The 20,497-nt window shown below is 45.1% G+C and overlaps 1 protein-coding gene across 2 annotated transcripts in view; it reads right to left on the bottom strand.

The window, feature by feature from the left end:
* The window catches only part of LOC118360327 (plexin-A2-like), a 324,415-nt gene extending 305,361 nt beyond the window's left edge, over positions 1 to 19,054 (bottom strand). The window contains exon 1 of one of the 2 annotated variants that reach the window (XM_052482378.1): positions 18,448 to 19,054. The gene's annotated coding sequence lies outside the window, so the exon portion shown is untranslated. Of the gene's footprint in view, positions 1 to 7,870; positions 8,240 to 18,447 lie in introns of those variants that run through there. The other variant, XM_052482379.1, reaches the window with a different exon arrangement.
* Between the last annotated feature and the right edge of the window lie 1,443 nt (positions 19,055 to 20,497).

The raw sequence follows: 20,497 nt of genomic DNA, 5'->3' as shown, positions 1-20,497 counted from the left end.
TAAAAAAAACACTGGAATTTCCGGCACACTGGAATGCTACATACAACTCCAAAAAATACATTTGCTACAATAAAAAGCTCTTGGAGAGAATTCAATCGGCATTTGAATAGAAGTCCCACTTGGTTTGACCATAAATAATAGAGCAGAGCAGTGAATGGAGCCTGCACTGAGCCTGGCAGTAGTAACTAGCCAGCTTTTGGTGGTCAGCGGAGCTTCACCTGGATGAATGACATCAGGAGAGAGATCCATGCTTCTGTGCTGCTGCTGCTGGGGCAGGACTGGACCGGATTGACAAGGGCTGGGCTGAGTGCTGAAGTGCACATTCATGCCTTCCTGTTCCGGCCTGTTCCGTGTGAACATCATACAGGATGGACGGCTGGCTGGCTGGCTGGCTGGTTGGTTGAATGGCTGGCTGGGACAGGATGTAGCTCTCTCGCTCTGTCACTCTGCTACTGCCATATGCTTATCATAACAACAATCAGATCAGTTACTATATATTTTTTTTCATTACAGCCTTTACCATGAAGAGGAAAATCTCAGTAAAATCTTCGTATAATAACGTATGACTAATTGCGCAACAGGGTGACCCCAATCATGGGGCCATGACATTCCCACATGCACTACATATCTCTGAACACATTCATTACACATGTGATATTACAGTTTCCACCTGCACCTGAGTCGGATGGGGCTGGGGAAAGGTGGTGGATATTACAGTCCCACCTGCAGAACAGGGGGGTAGGTTGTGGTGAGGAAAACAGTGGGGGAATGACAGTGTGACCTACAAAAAGCCCAGTGAGGAAAAATAGCATGTCGCCGGGAACAGTAGCAAAGCCCTGGCTGCGTTACTCATTTTGCTCTGAAGGTTGAGCGTAATACTGAGCCTCGGGAACAGTAGCAAAGCCCTGGCTGCGTTACTCATTTTGCTCTGAAGGTTGAGCGTAATACTGAGCCTCGGGAACAGTAGCAAAGCCCTGGCTGCGTTACTCATTTTGCTCTGAAGGTTGAGCGTAATACTGAGCCTCGGGAACAGTAGCAAAGCCCTGGCTGCGTTACTCATTTTGCTCTGAAGGTTGAGCGTAATACTGAGCCTCGGGAACAGTAGCAAAGCCCTGGCTGCGTTACTCATTTTGCTCTGAAGGTTGAGCGTAATACTGAGCCTCGGGAACAGTAGCAAAGCCCTGGCTGCGTTACTCATTTTGCTCTGAAGGTTGAGCATAATACTGAGCCTCGGGAACAGTAGCAAAGCCCTGGCTGCGTTACTCATTTTTTTGAGCGTAATACTGAGCCTCGGGAACAGTAGCAAAGCCCTGGCTGCGTTACTCATTTTGCTCTGAAGGTTGAGCGTAATACTGAGCCTCGGGAACAGTAGCAAAGCCCTGGCTGCGTTACTCATTTTGCTCTGAAGTTTGAGCGTAATACTGAGCCTCGGGAACAGTAGCAAAGCCCTGGCTGCGTTACTCATTTTGCTCTGAAGGTTGAGCGTAATACTGAGCCTCGGGAGCAGGAGAGAAGGGGTCTGAGCAATATTACACCCCCTTAAGATGAAACACGAACGCTGGGAAATGGAACAGAACCCTGATGGGATGATTCTCTGGTCCTGCAGAGAGTCAGAGACACCTGAACACAGGAAGAGAATTAGACCAGTGTGTAAATCTATTGGACTCCCATTTCAGACATTTTCGAGGGGCCTTGAACACTGCAATCCAGACTGCAGACCTGCAGACTATTGCAAGACCATGTTGTGTTGTGTTCCCCCACCACTCCTCCTCCTCAGTCTCCTTTCCTTTAGTCATTACACCTGCTGGAACTCTTTGCCAGGGCCAGAGCTCTCTCCCTTTGCTGAGGCCGAGCCAGTCAAACCTCCCTAAGCTAGTTAGAGGGTGGTGGAGGAGGACAGGGGCATCTAGAAGGACCCTGGCTGACAGGGTTTCCCTGGGTCTGTCTCAGAGGCTAGATGAGAGGGGCCACACTATAGGTCCTTGAATCCTCCCCAGAAATACTGAACGCTTTGTGTATAAACCTTGGGCAATTGAGGAGCCCCTCCTAAAAGGCGAAACATTTTCTTTCCGGGGAGGTATATTTCTGGCTATGGTCACCTAGTGGAGAAACGTTATATAATAATGAAATGATGTCATCATTGTAATCGAGTCTTCAGGGAGAAGAGAGGCATTGAAATTCCGAGCAGAGTTGTGTTAAATCCAGTGCAACATGTGAATGGCATAGTAGTTCCTGGTAGGCTGAACAGTCCGAGCAGCACGCAATACAATCCACTGCTGCTTTACCTCATGTCAACTCTCTCTGCTGACTCTGACCACACATACTGTAGAGATGGTGGTACAGAGGAGTGGCTGGTGGGTCGATCGCATGTCTTCCTCTCTGAAGAGCATACTGAAGCAGTAAAATGAAGCCTTCGCGCAAAGGCAAACCATCCCCTTCTCATCCAACTGAGAGTTCAAGTAGCTTGAACCTCAGACACTAGCCTAGGACGCTGTGGTAGACAGGGGGATATAATTAAGACCACTTTATTGGTCAATTCCACACTGCCACACTGGGACACTGGGCACTGTTGTTGTGTGTGTGTGGGGGTGGGGTGGGGGGTTGGGGTGAAGTTCCTTGCTCAAGGGCACAACGGCAGGCAACGGCATTTAGGATTTGATACCAGCAACCCTCCGGTTGCCAGCTCACTACCCGCCTGATTTTTCCTGCTGGACCCGGGATTCAAACTGGCAACCCTTTGGTTGCTGGTAGCACAACCACCATAGTAGCTAGTAGCTAGACAACAAGCTCCAGTACCACATCTAATCTTTTGTTAGCCCCAGCAGAAGAGGAGAGGGAGGGGGGGGGGACTTGTGGCTGATATTGGCCATTACAGTATAGTCTGGGCCAAACAAAACCATGCTGCCTGCCCTGCTACCCTACACAGAATATCCAGCAGTTAAACACAACATAGAATCATACAACCACAGCAGAAAACGGCGATAAAAGGAAAGAGAAAACGGCGATAAAAATCAATTTGTTTCTTACCCTGGAGAAATGGCAAGGAATGAAGAGAAAACCTCCCATTCAGCATTTAATCAGTAACACAAATATGAGCAGCCAGCCAGCCTGCCTAGTTGAGCAGTCAGCAGAGCCAGACTAACATTCAGCACAACACTAATTAGTAGTAGGGTGCTTCAGTCTGACTACTCGTCTAGTGAACGGAGAGGGTCTGGACTGAGTAGGATCCGTTTCTGTCTCTGTCCAGTAGCCTACTGATACCCCTATAATGGCTGCTCTGTCGTGCCAAAGTGTGGCCCAGTGTGCCATGAGAATGGTACAAGACTTTGTAAGTCAAGACTTCCCAGGATACTTCTAATACAACACATAATACACCCTCCCTCCCTCCACCCCGTACAGCTTCCTTCCTCTTCCTGTCTGACTCAAAGTCATGAGGAACAATCCCAGATCCAGACCTAACAATCCCAGATCCCAGACCTCTCTCGGCCCTGCTCCGCTCCGGTCCCCCCCTCTGTTTTCCTACCAGCCGTGTTTTTCCACAGGCTGCGGATGCTGTCTGTCATCGAGAGGTTGAATTAGCTCACACAGAACTTCTCTGAGCCCAACTTAGTCTGCCCTGGGGCTACAGTTAGTCAGGTCCTGTAGGATAAACAGACTACTGACTCTAAAGGCCCCGTTGAAAGCCCTTGGAAGTAGGGCTGGCCACAGACTTTTTTGCATTATTGGTTAGAGCCTGTAAGTAAGCATTTCACTGTACACCTGTTGTATTCGGCGCGCGTGACAAATAAACGTTGATTTGATTTGACTCCCCTCTCAAAGTCACAATGGGTGAATAGACACATGCACACAGAACTCCCAAGTACTTCAATGGCAAGCCATTTTCATTGTCACTGATACGTTACACATGCAAGTGGGCTGGGCAATTTGGCCAAAATATCATGGCAAGATATTTTTCTCATTTCTGAAAGTATGACTGTATTTGACAGTAGTCCTATTTGTAGAATACTGAATATGACTGGTACTTGACCAATGGTTGCCACCCTTCATTAATATAATACTATGGTATACCATAGTATAAATACTATATTATTCATTGTAGTGTTTTTGGAGACTGCCGTGTTAACTTGAGTATACTGTAGAATTTACAGTTAACTATAGTATAAATACTGTAGTAAAATAAAAGTATAGTAATTCATGTAGTGTTTTTGGCAGATGGGGTTTGAACTGATAGTGCAGAACTTCGTCTCCTAGCATGTAGGTTTCTCACTTATGGGTGGCACAAATGATGATGTGATACGTGGGAGGGGAATGGGCGGGGTATATGCAAATTGAATACTGTAAAGTTTGCTCAAGTTAAAAAAGTGTAGTGTGTTTGCGGACATTACCCTAGTCATTTACCACAGTGTTTCTTTGGTGGATAATACAGTAGTATACTATAATATTCTATAGTAAGTACTACACATGATTGAGGGATACTACAGTGTGTAGTATATTATTCTACAGTATACTACAGTTTACTATAGAGTTCTATATTAAGCACTGTAGTATTCTATAGTATTCTATAGTAAACTGTAGTATTTATTTATGTGTGCATTTGCATAGTTATTTGTTCAATTACAGCATTCACTCCAATTTCTTAATTTCCTGTACTACTTTCATCATTAGGACTGGGGTCCGAACTGACAGTTATAGAAAGTCAAGTAAAAATCCAAACCGGTCCGTGAATGAATACCGGTATAGTTTTTTTTTTTTACAGTTTACCACCCATCCCTGGGTAATCTAAATGCCTCTTGTTCTAACACAGCTGCCTGTTGCCAGTCTGTTACAGCCCATCTGGAAGCTGCTGAAGGTTAATGGGGATTGGTTTGACAATCACACCAGCTTGCTAACACCCTCACAACCATCCCTAAATACCTCTATTCAGTCGTTTGCAATACAGAAGGGGACATTAAATTGAAGAACGGAGCACATGATTACAAACTTTACGCTAATAAGCCAACTCTGTCCCTCCTTCCTGTCCCTGGAAACTTCACGCTAATAAGCCAACCCTGTCCCTCCTTCCTGTCCCTGGGTTCGGAGCGACCTATGGCTGGCAGCGTCAGAGAAAGGGGTCTATTTACCTTGACGCAGTGTTACATGTCAAGGCGTTGAAGCCAGACTGCATTTAGAGTATTTCACAACTGGAACCATTCAAGCTGCTAGTCCTTTGTGCAGATAGAACAGATTAGCAGACACAGTAACATACCATGGTGGAAGAGCAAACAAAGAAACCGTATCCTTTATCAGTCCCTTCAACGGTTGTGGAGACGGGCTGCCGGGCTGCCACAGGATTAAAGGCATGGGGTTTGCTGTGTGGTGAAGAGGCATGCCTGTGTGTGTGTGTGTGTGTGTGTGGTGTGTGAGTGCGCTTTAAACCTATTCACACAGTGATTGAAACACTGGCCAATCGACAGCCCCTCCCCTTTAACTTGTGCAGTACAAAGTCTTTACACTGAGTGTACAAAACATTATGAACACCTGCTCTTTCTATGACAGACTGACCAGGTGAATCCAGGTGGAAGCTATGATCCCTTATTGATGTCAATTCGATCGGTGTCGCTGAAGGGGAGGAGACAGGTTAAAGAAGGATTTTTAAGCCTTGAGACAATTGAGACATGGATTGTGTATCTGCGCCATTCAAATGGTGAATGGGAAACACAAAATAATTAAGTGCCTTTGAACGGGGTACGGTAGTAGGTACCAGGTGCACTGGTTTGTGTCAAGAACTGCAACGCTGCTGGGTTTTTCACGCTCAACCGTTTCCTGTGTATATCAAGAAAGGTGCAACACCCAAAGGAAATCAAGCCAACTTGACACAACTGTGGGAAGAATTTGACTCAACGTGGGCCAGCATCCCTGTGGAACACTTTCAACTACTTGTAGAGTCCATTCTCTGACGAATTGAGTCTGTTCTAAAGGCAAAAGGAGGACGGGGGGGGGGGGTGCAACTCAATATTAGGAAGATGTTCCTTAATATTTTGTACACTCGGTGTATTTAACAGAGGAGAACCAACACAGCGGTTTGGCTGCCGAATGACAGGCAACAGAAGAACGAATGGTGACATCTGACAGCATCTTACAGCTACACAGACACGTCTGCTTTGACTGGCATCCCTCGACCTAACCCGCTCTTACTCACTTGTTCTCACTCCTGTACCCACGCAAACAGACAACAGAGAACAGAGGGAGGCAGCAGAAGGAGGGGGAAGAGAGGGAGGAGGAAGAGGAGAAAGAGGAGGAGGAGAAAGAGGCGGAGGAGGAGGAGAAGGAGGACGAGGAGGAGAAGGAGGACGAGTAGGAGAAGGAGGACGAGGAGGAGAAGGAGGAGGTGGAGAAGGAAAAAGAGGAGGTGGAGGAGGAGAAGAGGGGGAGGAGAAGGAGGACGAGGCAGAGAAAGAGGAGGTGGAGGAGGAGAAAGAGGAGGCAGAGGAGTAGAAAGAGGAGACGGAGGAGGAGAAAGAGGAGGCGGAGGAGGAGAAAGAGGAGGCGGAGGAGGAGAAAGAGGAGGCGGAGGAGGAGAAAGAGGAGGCGGAGGAGGAGAAAGAGGAGGCGGAAGAGGAGAAAGAGGAGGCGGAGGCAGAGGAGGAGAAAGAGGAGGCGGAGGAGGAGAAAGAGAAGGCGGAGGAGGCGAAAGAGGAGGCGGAGGAGGAGAAAGAGGAGGGGGGCTGAAGCTGTAAGCTGTTAATTGTCAGCTTTGAGAAAACGGAGCATAATTGTGTGCGCAAAAGAACACAGGGAATGAATGCTTAATTCTCTTGATCAACAATGACACTGTCAAGCATACTGCATTTTGCTTAATAGAACAAACCCTCATCAATGATACATGGAACAATAGCAACGCATGATTAATGAAAATAAAACATGAATCTTAGGACTTGAAAAACAGAAGATAGCAAACATTTACGTTCAATGTTGTGTTCATGTGAATTTGAATTATGATAATATCTCTAACGTAATTGGATGCAAATTAATCTCACCTATTCCCCTCTGTCAACACAATGTTATGATGTTAAACAAATGGAAAAATATAAAGCACTCTCATAAAAGATCACAAGTAGTAGTTTGACTGCCTGTAGAGGCAGCGGCCAAAAAAGCATTAAAAATACAGTTCTTACAAGCTTCCCAAAGCTTTCAGTAATGGGATTTTTTTTTCTGTCAAAACAGCAGCAGTACTTGGTCTCTCTCCTCCGGTGTACCAGATAGAGAACAATAAGGACCTGGCACACACTCCGTCCTCTGCAATGGCAACGCTAGGGCCCGTATTCATAAAGCGTCTCAGAGTAGGAGAGTTGATTCAGGATCAGGTCCGCCCTGTCCTTTTCATTTGAATCTAAAAGGCAAAACTGATCCTAGACCAGCACTCCTACTCTAAGATGCTTTAAGAACCCATCAAAGATCCCATCCCCTCACCTTCTGTGTAGGGCTTTCTCAATCGAAATTGCAATATTGACATGGGCAATATCCATATCGCAAGAGGCTACAATTCAAGTGTAATAAGGGTCCCCTGGGAAACTCTGACCGACACTTTGGTTCCTGTCACAACGACTTTTACTATACCTGTCTTTTTCACTAGTTATCATGCCAAACGACCCCAACCACATAATCGTAATTTGAATTTAATGTCTATGATTCCAACAGTTCACCCATGTGTAAAATCGCAATCGCAATATTTGGTTAACAAAATGGCTATTTGATTATTTGCCCATATCGTGCAGCCCTACTTCTGTGTGTCAGGCTTTAAATGGCATTAGGTCACAAATCCCAAACTGTTGCAGATTAAGACATGAAACATGAGCAGATAGATATTCATTCATGGCTTTCAAGTACAAACCTGCCCGTCACCGCTCCTTCTCCTCTCCCTCCCTTCCTACCGCCTTCTTTTTCTTCAGGCAGCAGCTCTGTGCTTCAGAGCAGTCATATTTAATCAACATCTTCATGGACAACACAGAGGATCTCCTCTCCTCAGCCGCCAGTCTCGGCCTGTCACACTACGCTCCACGCACCACGCAGGATAATTTTCTTAGATCCCCCTAATTCTACCCGTCATTCACCTTAAATGCTACAGAAAAGAAACACCATTGCTTGACCCACATTGCTGTTGATCAGTGAATTACCCATGATGTCACAATTTGATTATTTATTTTGCGCGGCGGTTGTAATTTAAGACCTAGGAGGCGCTTATGTTGGTAATAACTGTGTCTCTTTTCGCGCCTCGAACATGCAAGGCTGTCCGCGCGGAGATGCGTCTGTCATGTCTCGCGTTTCACTGGTTGTGGCGCTTTTGTGGCAGTGCAGATGCTGCTTCATGGAGCTCCTACAGACAGTTTCTCAGAGAGGAGGGAACAAGTGAGGGAGGTAAAAGTGGAAAAACAAAACTCAACTTCCAGCTGATGGATTCATCTTGATAAACGATCACGCGTGGAAAAACGGGAACAAATTGCAGCATTTTAAAAACGATAGTGTTTGTTTACTTTACTACCCAAATCACAATGGCTATTTGCTTGATATCATTTGACGCGATGGCTGACAAGAACTGAGGACAAAACCACATGCATTGTCGATTGTTCACCCTTCAATGCCCAACACATTTCCACACAGCTGGGGGTGAATTCCAAAGCCTTGTCCTGAAAGGTCAGAGGCAGATTAAAATCAATAACAACAGCTGCTAGAACAACATAAAATCAAACTTCCCGCTATACATTTGGCTATATGTCAAGTCTACCATCTTCCCACACGCCTCAACCTACTCATAATATAATGTGACAACCCACTGGGCACAGGTCAACGTCTATGGCGTGGAAACAACGTTGATTCAACCAGTGTGTGCCCAGTGGGAAGATGCCTTCTTAAAAAAGCCCTTTTCATCCCGTCTCTGGCTCCCACTGCCCTGCACATATACAGGTCACATGTGGGTCAGTCATGTATTTATGCATCAACATTCTGTAGCTAGCCGGCCCAAGGAAGACTTGATTCATTTCCCTTGGCCTGAGCACTCTGAGGCCTCCCGGGCCAAAATAAAGAGTCTGGAGGCAGACAGAGATACAGAAATATGAGGGAACAGGTCTTAGCCAAGCTCTTAACAGCACACCCCGATACCTTTTCCATTCCTTCAGACTGTTGTGGCATCACTCGGGCTCCCAAGTGGCGCCTCTCTGTGCAAGAGGCATCACCACAGTCCCTGCTTCCAATCCAGGCTGTATCACATCACGTCCCGTTGGGTCGGCGCGCAATTGGCCCAGCGTCGTCTGGGTTTGGCCAGGGTAGGCCGTCATTGGAAACAAGAATTTGTTCTTAACTGACTTGCCTAGTTAAATAAAGGTTCAATTTAAAAAATGACCCAGTGTTGAAGGCTTAAGAATGGACCCTCCATATATTTAAAGGAGGGTGTGCAATCGTCAGTGACTTGCCTGCCCTTATGTGATTGTCTGTCCAAAGCAGACTTTCACACAAACCCGACATCACAGGGAGAAGGGTAGCCCAGACAGGATGGGTTTCAGGGTTTTCAGTTTGAAGTTTCGAGGTCTTTCATCACTGCTTTGGTTGGATTTGTTATGGTCAGCATAGTGGAAAGAAAGTGTTTATTTGCAAGTGAGAGAGAAAACGGGGACGTTTTTTTGGAAAGGGAGGTTTCTGGTTTGAGGTATTCTGTTCGCTATCTCTTCCCCGGAATTCATTTTGGAGCCTTATCTCCTCTGGTTTTCTGAGCTGAAGGCAGAGGATGTGTTAAGGCGTCTCTGGCGGGGAAGAGGAGCTATCCACACAGATAAGGCCAGGGCTGACTTGAAAATTGTAACAAAGCAGACAGACAGCTTGGATGCAGGTGGCTACATGTCACGGTGCTCCAGAGATCCAACAGGACCATGCCAGGGTAACACACTACGGAATACTCATCCCCATAACACTCCTCCTTTCCTCGCTATTCTGATGAACAATTGTGCAAAATAATAAGATAATGCAAATCAGTGGAGGCTGGTGAAGGGAGAACAGCTTATAATGACACTGATGCAAAAGCATAAAGTGTATGAATTGTAAGCTACATTTCCAAGAGAGGAAGAATAAAGCTTAAGTCAATGTACTGTGCAGCAGCAAATTACACATAGCTTTTTGAACTGGATGAAAAAGAGCTAATGGAGAGCAGTAATACACTGCTGCTTCAGGTTGTAATTGGTCTGCTTGTAATTGGACAGCCGTCAGAACAGTGAAGAGTAGAGACAAAGCTGCCGTTGGCTTAGAACTCCTTTCTCACAGCACATGAGCAGACTAGACAAGCCAAAGCAATGCCGCTCGTTGCCGCCACTGTGTGTGGTAACCATGGTGACGGTGGCAGGGACAGGCTAGGGCGTCCGTCCACATCACCAGGGGGCGTTGTTTACCCAATCTGCCCACTGTGCCCAGTGCCCACTCCGGAGCCCTGCCCCCCCCCCCCACACACAGGCACATACTGGTTGTGACCCAAATGACACCCTATTCCTTATATCGTGCACTGCTTTTGTCCAGAGCCTATAGAGCCTGGTCAAAAGTAGTGCACTACATAGGGAATATGGTGCCATTTGGGATGCAGTCACAATCGTCTGTGTGCTACGGACAGCTGCCCATTGGCATCTGTACTGTGCCCCCTCCCTCCCTGACTGCCTCTCACCCACTCTCTCCCTTTTGTTGCTCACTTATTGTCAACTTCCAAACTAAACAAAAAAGCACATCCTCCCATGACACGAGCTAATTGATTATTGATGCTTCCAGGCCGAAACTGACTTACATTCAACCCGGACTGAAAGGGAAAGCTCAGAGAGAGAGACAATGCATTCAGTGCTTTCATGAAACTGAAAAAGTCAAAAGCATTTGAATGTAAAGCTCAAGGTCTTTTTCCCCCTTTGATTGGGCTGTTGTGCCGCCTTGGGAACAGTCTCTTGGCACAACAAATAGTGGCGGTGTGAGGTGGAGGAACAGCCTGAGCTTTTTGTTCAAGAAACACAAACAACCCAAATGTCAATTTCAGTCGCTTCTTGAATAATCAAAGCAACCCTCATAGCTAATGAGGTAGTGTTTGGCTTTCTACTGGATCTGACAGACTGACAGGCTGCCTGTGACTTACAGCCACTGTGAAGTTAACCACCAAACAAACAGGCCAACGTTATTCTGGAGGTCCTGGTTTCATGATTGCTGTTCTTATCTCTGGCATTGGGGTAACTGTGTTACAGCAGGTAAAATATAGCATGGCTTGTGACAGGAGGGATCAGATAAACAGTGAGATTGGGTCTGGGCAGAGACATGTGGAGATGGTGGTGAATGCCTAAAGAGCCTGGTGTGTGACTGAGGGAGAGAGAGGGGGACTGATGTATTGAGTGTGGCGGACAGATTGAGGCACTAAAGAATGGCAGGGGAGAGCGATCCTGTCCCATGCAAATGTGTCATGAAGGCAATCCCATTAACATCTTAATAAAGACTGCCCGGGCCCTGGAGAGAGAGCTGGGCTCCTGGGTCTGGATTGACTGCCATAGGGCCAAGCAGCACCTCACACATTGGAGGCTCTAAGTCGCTGTTGCCACTGCAGCAACAAGGGAGCATTTCTCCAATGTTACGCCAATGTCGCTTTGTGAGGGCGTTACGCTTCCCAAAGGACTGGCTTAAATGCAAACGCTCTACTCTAACATGCTCCACTAAATTACCTTTTTTTTCTTTTCTCCCCTACTTTCATTTACTGTCCATTTCTCCATCTGCTGGATTCAGTAGTTGGACAAAAGGCTTTGTTTCAGCAAGCTGGCAGGCCTTTGGGACTGGGAGAGGAGAGGTGAGGGCATAGTGGGGTTCAGGATTAGCCTCCATGCCGTCAATAGACGGGATGCATGGTGAGGTCTGGGCCCAGACCATTCATTATGATCTAAATGGCTAAACTGATCCTAAATCAGTACTCCTATTCTCAGACTATTTGTGAATACGTGCCCTGGACACATTCTCCTGGCAGAAAGAGGGAGAACATTAATGGTTGTTCCCCATTCGGCCCTCTGCAGAGACAGAGAGACTGGCTGGAGCCTTCTTCTCAACTGCTCTGTCTGAGTCCAACCCTCTAACCCATCAACCTCTAGGGCCCTTTTCTCCGTTTAAATTTTCCAGGTTTCCGTTTTCCCCTGTTTTTTCAGGGTTTCTCTCTCAAAATACGAATCACTGATACATTCTGTTCCTGTCTTATGATCAACTTGGGCAAATGAATTCATTTTCAATAGATTTAGTTGATTCCATACTAAGTTGAATTCCGTTTTATTGTCTGAATCCCGGGATTCCTTCCGCATTGGCGTTTTGCAGATATTATAAGGCCCTACAACACCCACTGCAGTGCCACTGCCGGCAGCGTTCTGACAGACATGGGGAAACAATCTCTCTCAACACAATATCACACACACAGCAGCTAAGAGGCAAAAACCACCCACCTCGGACTCACGGACTGAAGCAGCACTTTCAGTCTTTGGAGTGCTCCGGCAACAGCACTTCTGCAATCTCATGATGCATTTGAGGTGGTGTGAATCTATTGGAAAAATGTAACGCAGATCCGGAGTATTGATTTTCACCCCCTGTGCTATGTGCTGATCATACCAGATCCAGATGCTATTTACCAATGTCGAGGCGGTAGCGGGGACAGGCTAGGGCGTCCGCCCAACGCTTCAGTAAGCCACGACAAGGCTACGCGGACACAACCACTCAACATGATGGAAGCGACCGCAGCGTGACTTTCAGGGTAGCCCTGGATATAGCGACATATAAAGGCACTTTTCAAATGCATTACAAGGTAAGGTCTTACAAGGTAAAGTTACATTTTTTGAGATTGTACAGTAAATGGCCTTCCTTGATCAAACATTCAAACCACCAGTGTGCAGTACAAATGTTGTGCTCTACCTTACATTAAGTTGTAACTTTGGTTGTATGCTTTCAGTACATACACCGACAGAAGGATAGCAAAAAAGATCTTCACAATGAGTTGTGTATAATAGTTCATTCTGTTCATATCTGTGACTAGGCTGATGGATGAGAAGAAACAGTGGAAACCTCCTCTCTCAAAGCAAGGCTGTGAAAAGCATCTGAACTCTCCCACGCTGACACAACCCATCTGGAGCTGACTACTGTCTACCCTCCACTCCTAAGTCCTCTGGAATCAAGATGGCCAACAGAAGCTTAGCTACACTACATGACCAAAAGTATGTGGACAACCGCTCGTCAAACATATCATTCCAAAATCATGGGCATTAATACGGAGTTGCTTTGCAGCTATAACAGCCTCCACTCTTCTGGGGAGGCTTTCACTAGACGCTGAAAGCTTTCACTTGTCGCAGAGATTTGCTTCCATTCAGCCACAAGAGCATAAGTGAGGTTGGGCACTGATGATGGGCGATTAGGCCTGGCTCGCAGTCGGCGTTCCAACTCATCCCAAAGGTGTTTGATGGGTTGAGGTCAGGGCTCTGTGCAGGCCAGTCAAGTTCTTCCACACAAATCTCGACAAACCATTTTTGTACTGACCTCTTTTTGTGCATGGGGGCATTGTCATGCGGAAACAGGAAAGTGCCTTCCCCAACTATTACCACAGAGTTGGAAGCACAGAATTGTCTAGACAGTCATTGTATGTTGTAGTGTTAAGATTTCCCTTCAATGGAACTAAGGGGCCTAGCCAAAATCATGAAAAGTAGGCCCCAGACCATTATTCCTCCTCCACCAAACTTTACAGTTGGCACTATGCATTGGGGCAGGTAGCGTTCTCCTGGCATCAGCCAAACCCAGATTTGTCTGTCGGACTGCCAGATGGTGAGGCGTGATTCATCACTCCAGAAAATGAGTTTCCACTGCTCCAGATTCCTATGCCTATGAGCTTTACACCACTCTATCCGACACTTGGCATTGTGCATGGTGAGCTTAGGTTTGTGTGCATGGAAACCGATGGGTGTATGAATCTCCTGACAAATATTTATTATGCTGATGTTGCTTGCTGGGGCAGTTTAGAACTAGTTGGTGAATGTTGCAACCGAGGACAGACGTTTTTTACGCACTGCGCTTTAGCACTCGCCATTCCCATTCTGTGAACCCATTCTGTGAACTTCTTTTGACAAACTGATTTGTTGGAAAGGTGGCATCCTATGTCGGTGCCACGTTGAAAGTCACTGAGTTCTACAGTAAGGCCAGTCTACTGACGATGTTTGTCTATGGAGATTGCATGGCTGAGTGCTCAATTTTATACAACTGTCAGCAACGGGTGAGGCTGGAATTATGTACCTCTAAATAAGCTGTTGCTGAAGGTAATGCTTGAAGGAAGTGCATAGCTGGCAGATAATAAAATCCTGTTGTTTCCAAGCAGAGTTAGAGTTGGGAGGAACTGCAAGTCTGAAAGCTCAGGGAGCTGAGTGCTATGGCTGAGGAACCAGTCTTGGAACAGCATGAGGAGAGAGATAGTTCTGCTTACCACCATACCGCAACCACTTTCCAACTAAACGTTCTCCCTGGCTACACCCCACTTGATCAATGTCACGGACGATTCAAATCTCTCTTATGTCAATCTTCACATGGATACACTCTCACTTTCTCTCTCTCCCTCACAAACACACACACACACACACACACACACACACACACACACACACACACACACACACACACACACACACACACACACACACACACACACACACACACACACACACACACACACACATACACACAGGCACATAACATGGCCGACTGAGTGGAGTGTGTGTGTTGGTCAGAGAGATAGAGATCTCTGTTGTGACAGCTGGACAGTTGAGAGGATCAGATAAACATCCCGGTGAGGGGGAGACCAATTGCTTTAAAACAAACAAACAGGGTGAGTAGACTACACTCCAGCAGAGACGATGTGGAGACCTATATCTATCTGCAAGGAACGAGTCAGTGAACACTCAGCAGCCAGCCCGCAAGGCATTGAGATGTGTGTGTAGGCAAGTGTGTGTGTGTGTGTTTGTGTGTGTGTGGGGGCGGGGGGGGGCTAGCCTGCTCTAGAATACCCAGTCGCTGAACGCGTTTGCACTGTTCACTCATTAAGAAATAGGTCAAGGATTCCGCCTGCATGCCTAGCAACTTGTCAAAAACTCTCAAGCTAAACAGGGGAGGGCGAGTCTGGCTGCCTGGGGCGATGTGCGCTGCATGCTGGTTGCTGGTGACACAGCACGTACACAAAACACAGAGAAGACTGTCTTTTTATCTTGGTCACCACCCCTATCATACTCATTAAATAATAAAGTACAATGCACTAGAACGTGTATTAGGTTATGAAGTCCTGACTGCTGATGGCATCGGGGAAAGGCTTTGACCAGATCTTGCCCAGGACAGAAACATGTCTGCTTGATGGGCACAGACGTTTAAAGAGCAGAGCTGGGACAATAAACCAAAAATGATCGCCGCCGACTATACCGACCACTTATCTTGGGAATTTTGCTGACATGGTTCATTACGATAGGTAGCCTATACTAGAGAAATGTAAAGTTTGAAATCAAATAAATTGGCTAATATGGGTGATTGTTAATTCAGACAATTTAACGCAATATGTATTTTTATCAATTTCGCCCAGCTCAATTTCGCCCAGGGGACGCTCTTGAGCAGTAGTGTCATCCTGACGAAGAGTCCCATCATCACAAGGAAGGAGACTTGTGGAAGGGGGTCTAGGGTTTACATTATCATCCAGCCCTACCCTTCATCCGGTACGGGACGCTGCCTCAGTGGTCGGGAGCTTCTGAAGAGGAAGAAGACAATGACTACCAGTCATGTAAAAGGAGCACTGTACTTAATCAACACAGCATTCATACTCAATGTCTGTACTCGTACACCAGCCAGCCCAACATAATACCAAATCAGTCCGTCCATTCACTAAAATACCCAGCAGCCGCAGAATGCTTTCAGGGGGTCTAATGAGATGCATCATTTACCCTTCCTAAAATAAAGCTGTTGAAAGTTGAAAGAGGCAAACAACTCATCCTGAAGCACATAAGAACTCCCGGTTACCCCGCAGGAAACAGTCATGTACTAAACTGACTGGCATAAGCAAATCAATAGGACTGAGATCAGCACTGTCACATAAATCCTTCCTGTTCTGACCAGCTTAATACAATCCAATCAAAATGCTGGAACACACGCTGAGCGAAAGGAGAAAAGGGAACGGGGGCAATGGAGAGTGCTCATTTTGGCTCCAGCCAGCCAGTTTGATGTGAAGGCATATTCTTTGAGCTTTATTTGTGTAGTTAACCTTATTGATTAAAGAGTGTGTGATGTTGAGGTTCTCAACAGCTCAGCTTGCCCACTCCTGCCTCTCTTCAAAGAGACTGCTTGAAAGTGCTACATTGAGCAGAATGGAATTTTAATTTACTCTGCTTCTTGTGGAGGTGGATTTTATAGAGTTTGTGTACAGTTGTGTAGCAAAAAGGGGAACAAGTCTGACTAAACGAGTGTCTTGAGGAAATCATGTAGTTATACGGTGAGTGCCCAACTGCCCAGACAGACCGGTAATGCTATAACCACTCCAGACTATCAAGGCTTGTGTTTTCTCTTCAGATTGGAGTTAATTAGGTGAGTATAATCAGCGTGTGATAATCAGAGCAAGGCTGCGTGTAGTGGTTTGTTCTTCCAAGGCTGCAATTTCCATCCTGGTGGCTGTTTCTGGGGTCAAACGAATGTTATACTTTGAGAAGAATATTACAATAATGTCACGCTTTAGATATACAAAACCTGATTTTACCAAGAAGAAACTAGGTTTGATTGCATGGTCACAACGATTAATATGCTCTCCGTCAATTATGGGCAGATGCAAGTTATTATCATGCAAATGTAAGGCAATTTTCTACTTAAGACAACATTTATTTTCCTTTAGAGTCACCCTTATGAGCGCTTCCCGAGTGCTATGTGTGTGTGTGTGTGTGTGTGTGTGTGTGTGTGTGTGTGTGTGTGTGTGTGTGTGTGTGTGTGTGTGTGTGTGTGTGTGTGTGTGTGTGTGTGTGTGTGTGTGTGTGTGTGTGTGTGTGTGTGTGTGTGTGTGTGTGTGTTTGTGATGGAAATGTAAGATTTGTGGGTGCATCTGCTGTTCCAGAGCTTCGACAGATGAAAAGTCTAGAGTAGAGCAGGAATTCTAAATTATAGCCAGTTGGCAACAATGCATCTGAATTTAGCTGCTTTCAAGGCTTGGGGGTTAACGGCGGCTGTTATTCTGTTTTGCGGCATACCACATTGTAATAGGAACGATAATAGGAATAGGAACCTAGCTAAATCAAAAGCGTTATATAAAATATTGAGAGGTATGAGGGATGGATAAGAGAGTAATCTGTGTTGGAGAGTACATTTAACTGTTATTCCAAACCCCTGACCTGGGTAAGACCTGGGTAATGCAGTGAAGAACAGAAATGAGTTACATGCTGCAAAAAAGTCACATTCATTCTAACATGTTGGATTGTAGATTATTATGAGGTACAAGACTTCAAGTGCTCACTACATCAAGCCTAATCTAAATCCACTGTAATGGAAATGGTTCTCTTCGCCCTACTCTTACCCCTAATAGCGGGTTCAGAGTCAAGGTCAGCATGGAGAGCTGATGCTAGGCTATCTGTCTGTTGATTACAAATATTGGAAGTAATTGAAAACTACTTTGGGATGATAGGCCGATAAAAATAACTCATCCGATGACTAAATACCGCAGCTTAATAAAGGTCTTATAATGTCATACCAGAACAATGCAATATGAATAGCCGATTATAATATCGATATATCAAACTCAATCAAATTAGTTTTATGAGCTGATGACAGCTGCATTCTGATTAAAAGTTGATCGTGAGGTGATAGAATAGCTGGTAATTAAAACCCAACACCTGACTGAACGGAACTGCGTAATTACGGGTTTACGCACCGAGGCAATGAGTCTATAGCCTATGCGTAAATTTGTCTAAACATTCATTGAAAAGTAACTGGTAGGCTACCATTGGAATAATAACAACACTGAAATTCCTTGCATGTTTGGGGTGGGCATTTTTTTCTCACACATTTTTTTTTACCTTACCTATAGCCATCAAATGTAAATTGCCTTATTAACCTAATTTTCAAATAAATTCTCAACTACCACAAGAAGGGATATACGGCTGGTTATTAGGCTACTTGTATATAGCTTAATATCCCACAAGTACCCTAATAAGCAGCCCCAAACCCCTTTTTGTGGTAGCTGAGAATTGAGCTGAGAATTCTCTGACATTATTGTGGCGGAATAGAGTAGCTACTGTTAGTTATTAAGCAGAACAGTGTTAATTAAGGCAAATGCACAAAATTATGCTGCAGCTATCATCAGCTAACACATAGACATTTCAAACCAAACCGACACATTTTTTAAATAATGATAAACATAGGCTAATCGTTTTCACTCACCTTTCGGGTTTCAATGGAAGCTCCTGGTGCTGTTTTTATTCTGATCACACAGCCAGTAATGAATTGTCTTCTCTTCCTTTAGGTGATGGAGTGTTGTAGCTACTTACATCCACGGCAAATGCTCCGAGTAGCCTACTACGGTAAAGTCTACAACGGCGTTCCTCTATGATGCTCAATCAATTTAGAGATTTTAGCCAAGGTCCATTCACTCCCAATCCCTAGAAAATGTCAGATACCCAATGTCGCCTCATTCATAGCCTAAATATCCCCAAAAACCGATGCAAGGTTTCACGAACACAATATTTAATCTATGAACATTCAGTGCGCGCAACTTCGTTTGACCGTCTGTTTTTTTTCTTCTTTTCTTTAAATGGTCGATTACAACAGAATGCCTATATGATACGGCGAATTCCTTTAGTTCACAGGATAATGTCCTCTGCTATGACAGCCGCTGTAGCCTGGCTTGTCATCGTCCGGCGGGCTTTCTTCGGTTTGGGTAGCAACCTTGCCGCACAAATTTACACAGGCACTCTCGCTTTCTCATAGGGCTGTGCTAGACTGGCATGAGAAACTGTGGCGCTTACCGAACCCGGGAAGCATACAGTACAGTCTCATATGCACACCACAGCGTTTAAACCCAGCCCCCCTGTACACTTCGGCAACACGGGCTCATTTGCATGTTGCATGTGTTAACTGTTTCAGCGTGGTGCCTCCGAATGGCTTGGCCATATGTTCTGCTCAGTGTAATTTGCGACAATCAAATCAGCCTCCAGTGAATGTAAGAAGATAGGATAGATAACACAATAACGCCATTATCTTTTAGGATAAATTATTTCCCTTTCCTATGATTCGATCTCCTGTATAGGCTATGGAAAATTGGATTGATTGCCAAGTAATAAGAATGCACAATAAAGTGTCTTTAATCTTCAGAAGTATTTTATAATAATGTATTTCTGATTTTTCAGTTACATTGGTCTAGCCTACCTTCATTGAACACGTTTAGAAGCTACATTTGATGTATTGAAACGTAGTGAGTTGTATAAAACATAATTTATATTATTAATATAATTAAAAAAATATATATATATATTATTAATATCAACGAAAATAATCCAAACACAATAATACATCTGGCCAGTTCTAGTGCGCATTGTGACCTGAGAAGTGTCATCAATGAAGGCTACTTTCAGGGGAGATGCTGCTGCCAATTCTGTTAGTGTACTGCCACCTATGGGCATAACTACGTTGCTACTACCTAGTAATAAACGACTTTCTACAATAGTGTAGGTTTACTACATTCTCACAGATCGTCAAAAGCAGAAAAACATTATTGTCTCAGATATAAGCTACGCAGTTTGGAGAATGAATCAACCATTTTATGAAAGAGAATAGGCCTATTTGGAAATGGTGTGATTGTAGGACCAATTATGAATATGCTACCTATCATTATATACAATTATTCTAGTAATTGTAATTCTTTGTTAATTCTAGTAAAGTATCACAGACAGACAGACAGACAGACAGACAGACAGACAGACAGACAGACAGACAGACAGACAGACAGACAGACAGACAGACAGACAGACAGACAGACAGACAGACAGACAGACAGACAGACAGACAGACAGACAGACAGACAGACAGACAGACAGACAGACAGATAGATAGATAGATAGATAGATAGATAGATAGATAGATAGATAGATAGATAGATAGATAGATAGATAGATAGATAGATAGATAGATAGATAGATAAGCCAAGCCATCTTTAGACCACTATTGGTCCTTGTAATGTTATTTCCAGGTGGGTAGACACAAATGTGTGCAGTCAAATTATATTCACAGTAACCAATCAATCAGATTTACTTATATAGCCCTTCTTACATCAGCTGATGTCACAAAGGTCTGAACAGAAACCCAGCCTAAAACCCCAAACAACAAGCAATGCAGGTGTAGAAGCACGGTGGCTAGGAAACTCCTTAGAAAGACCGGAACCTAGGAAGAAACCTAGAGAGGAATCAGGCTATGAGGGGTGGCCAGTCTTCTTCTG

The sequence above is a fragment of the Oncorhynchus keta genome, chromosome 27 (genome assembly GCF_023373465.1).
Source record: "Oncorhynchus keta strain PuntledgeMale-10-30-2019 chromosome 27, Oket_V2, whole genome shotgun sequence".
Classification (NCBI taxonomy): domain Eukaryota; kingdom Metazoa; phylum Chordata; class Actinopteri; order Salmoniformes; family Salmonidae; genus Oncorhynchus; species Oncorhynchus keta.
The sequence above is the reverse complement of the archived record's forward strand: the minus strand, read 5'-3'. Positions and strand labels throughout refer to the sequence as shown.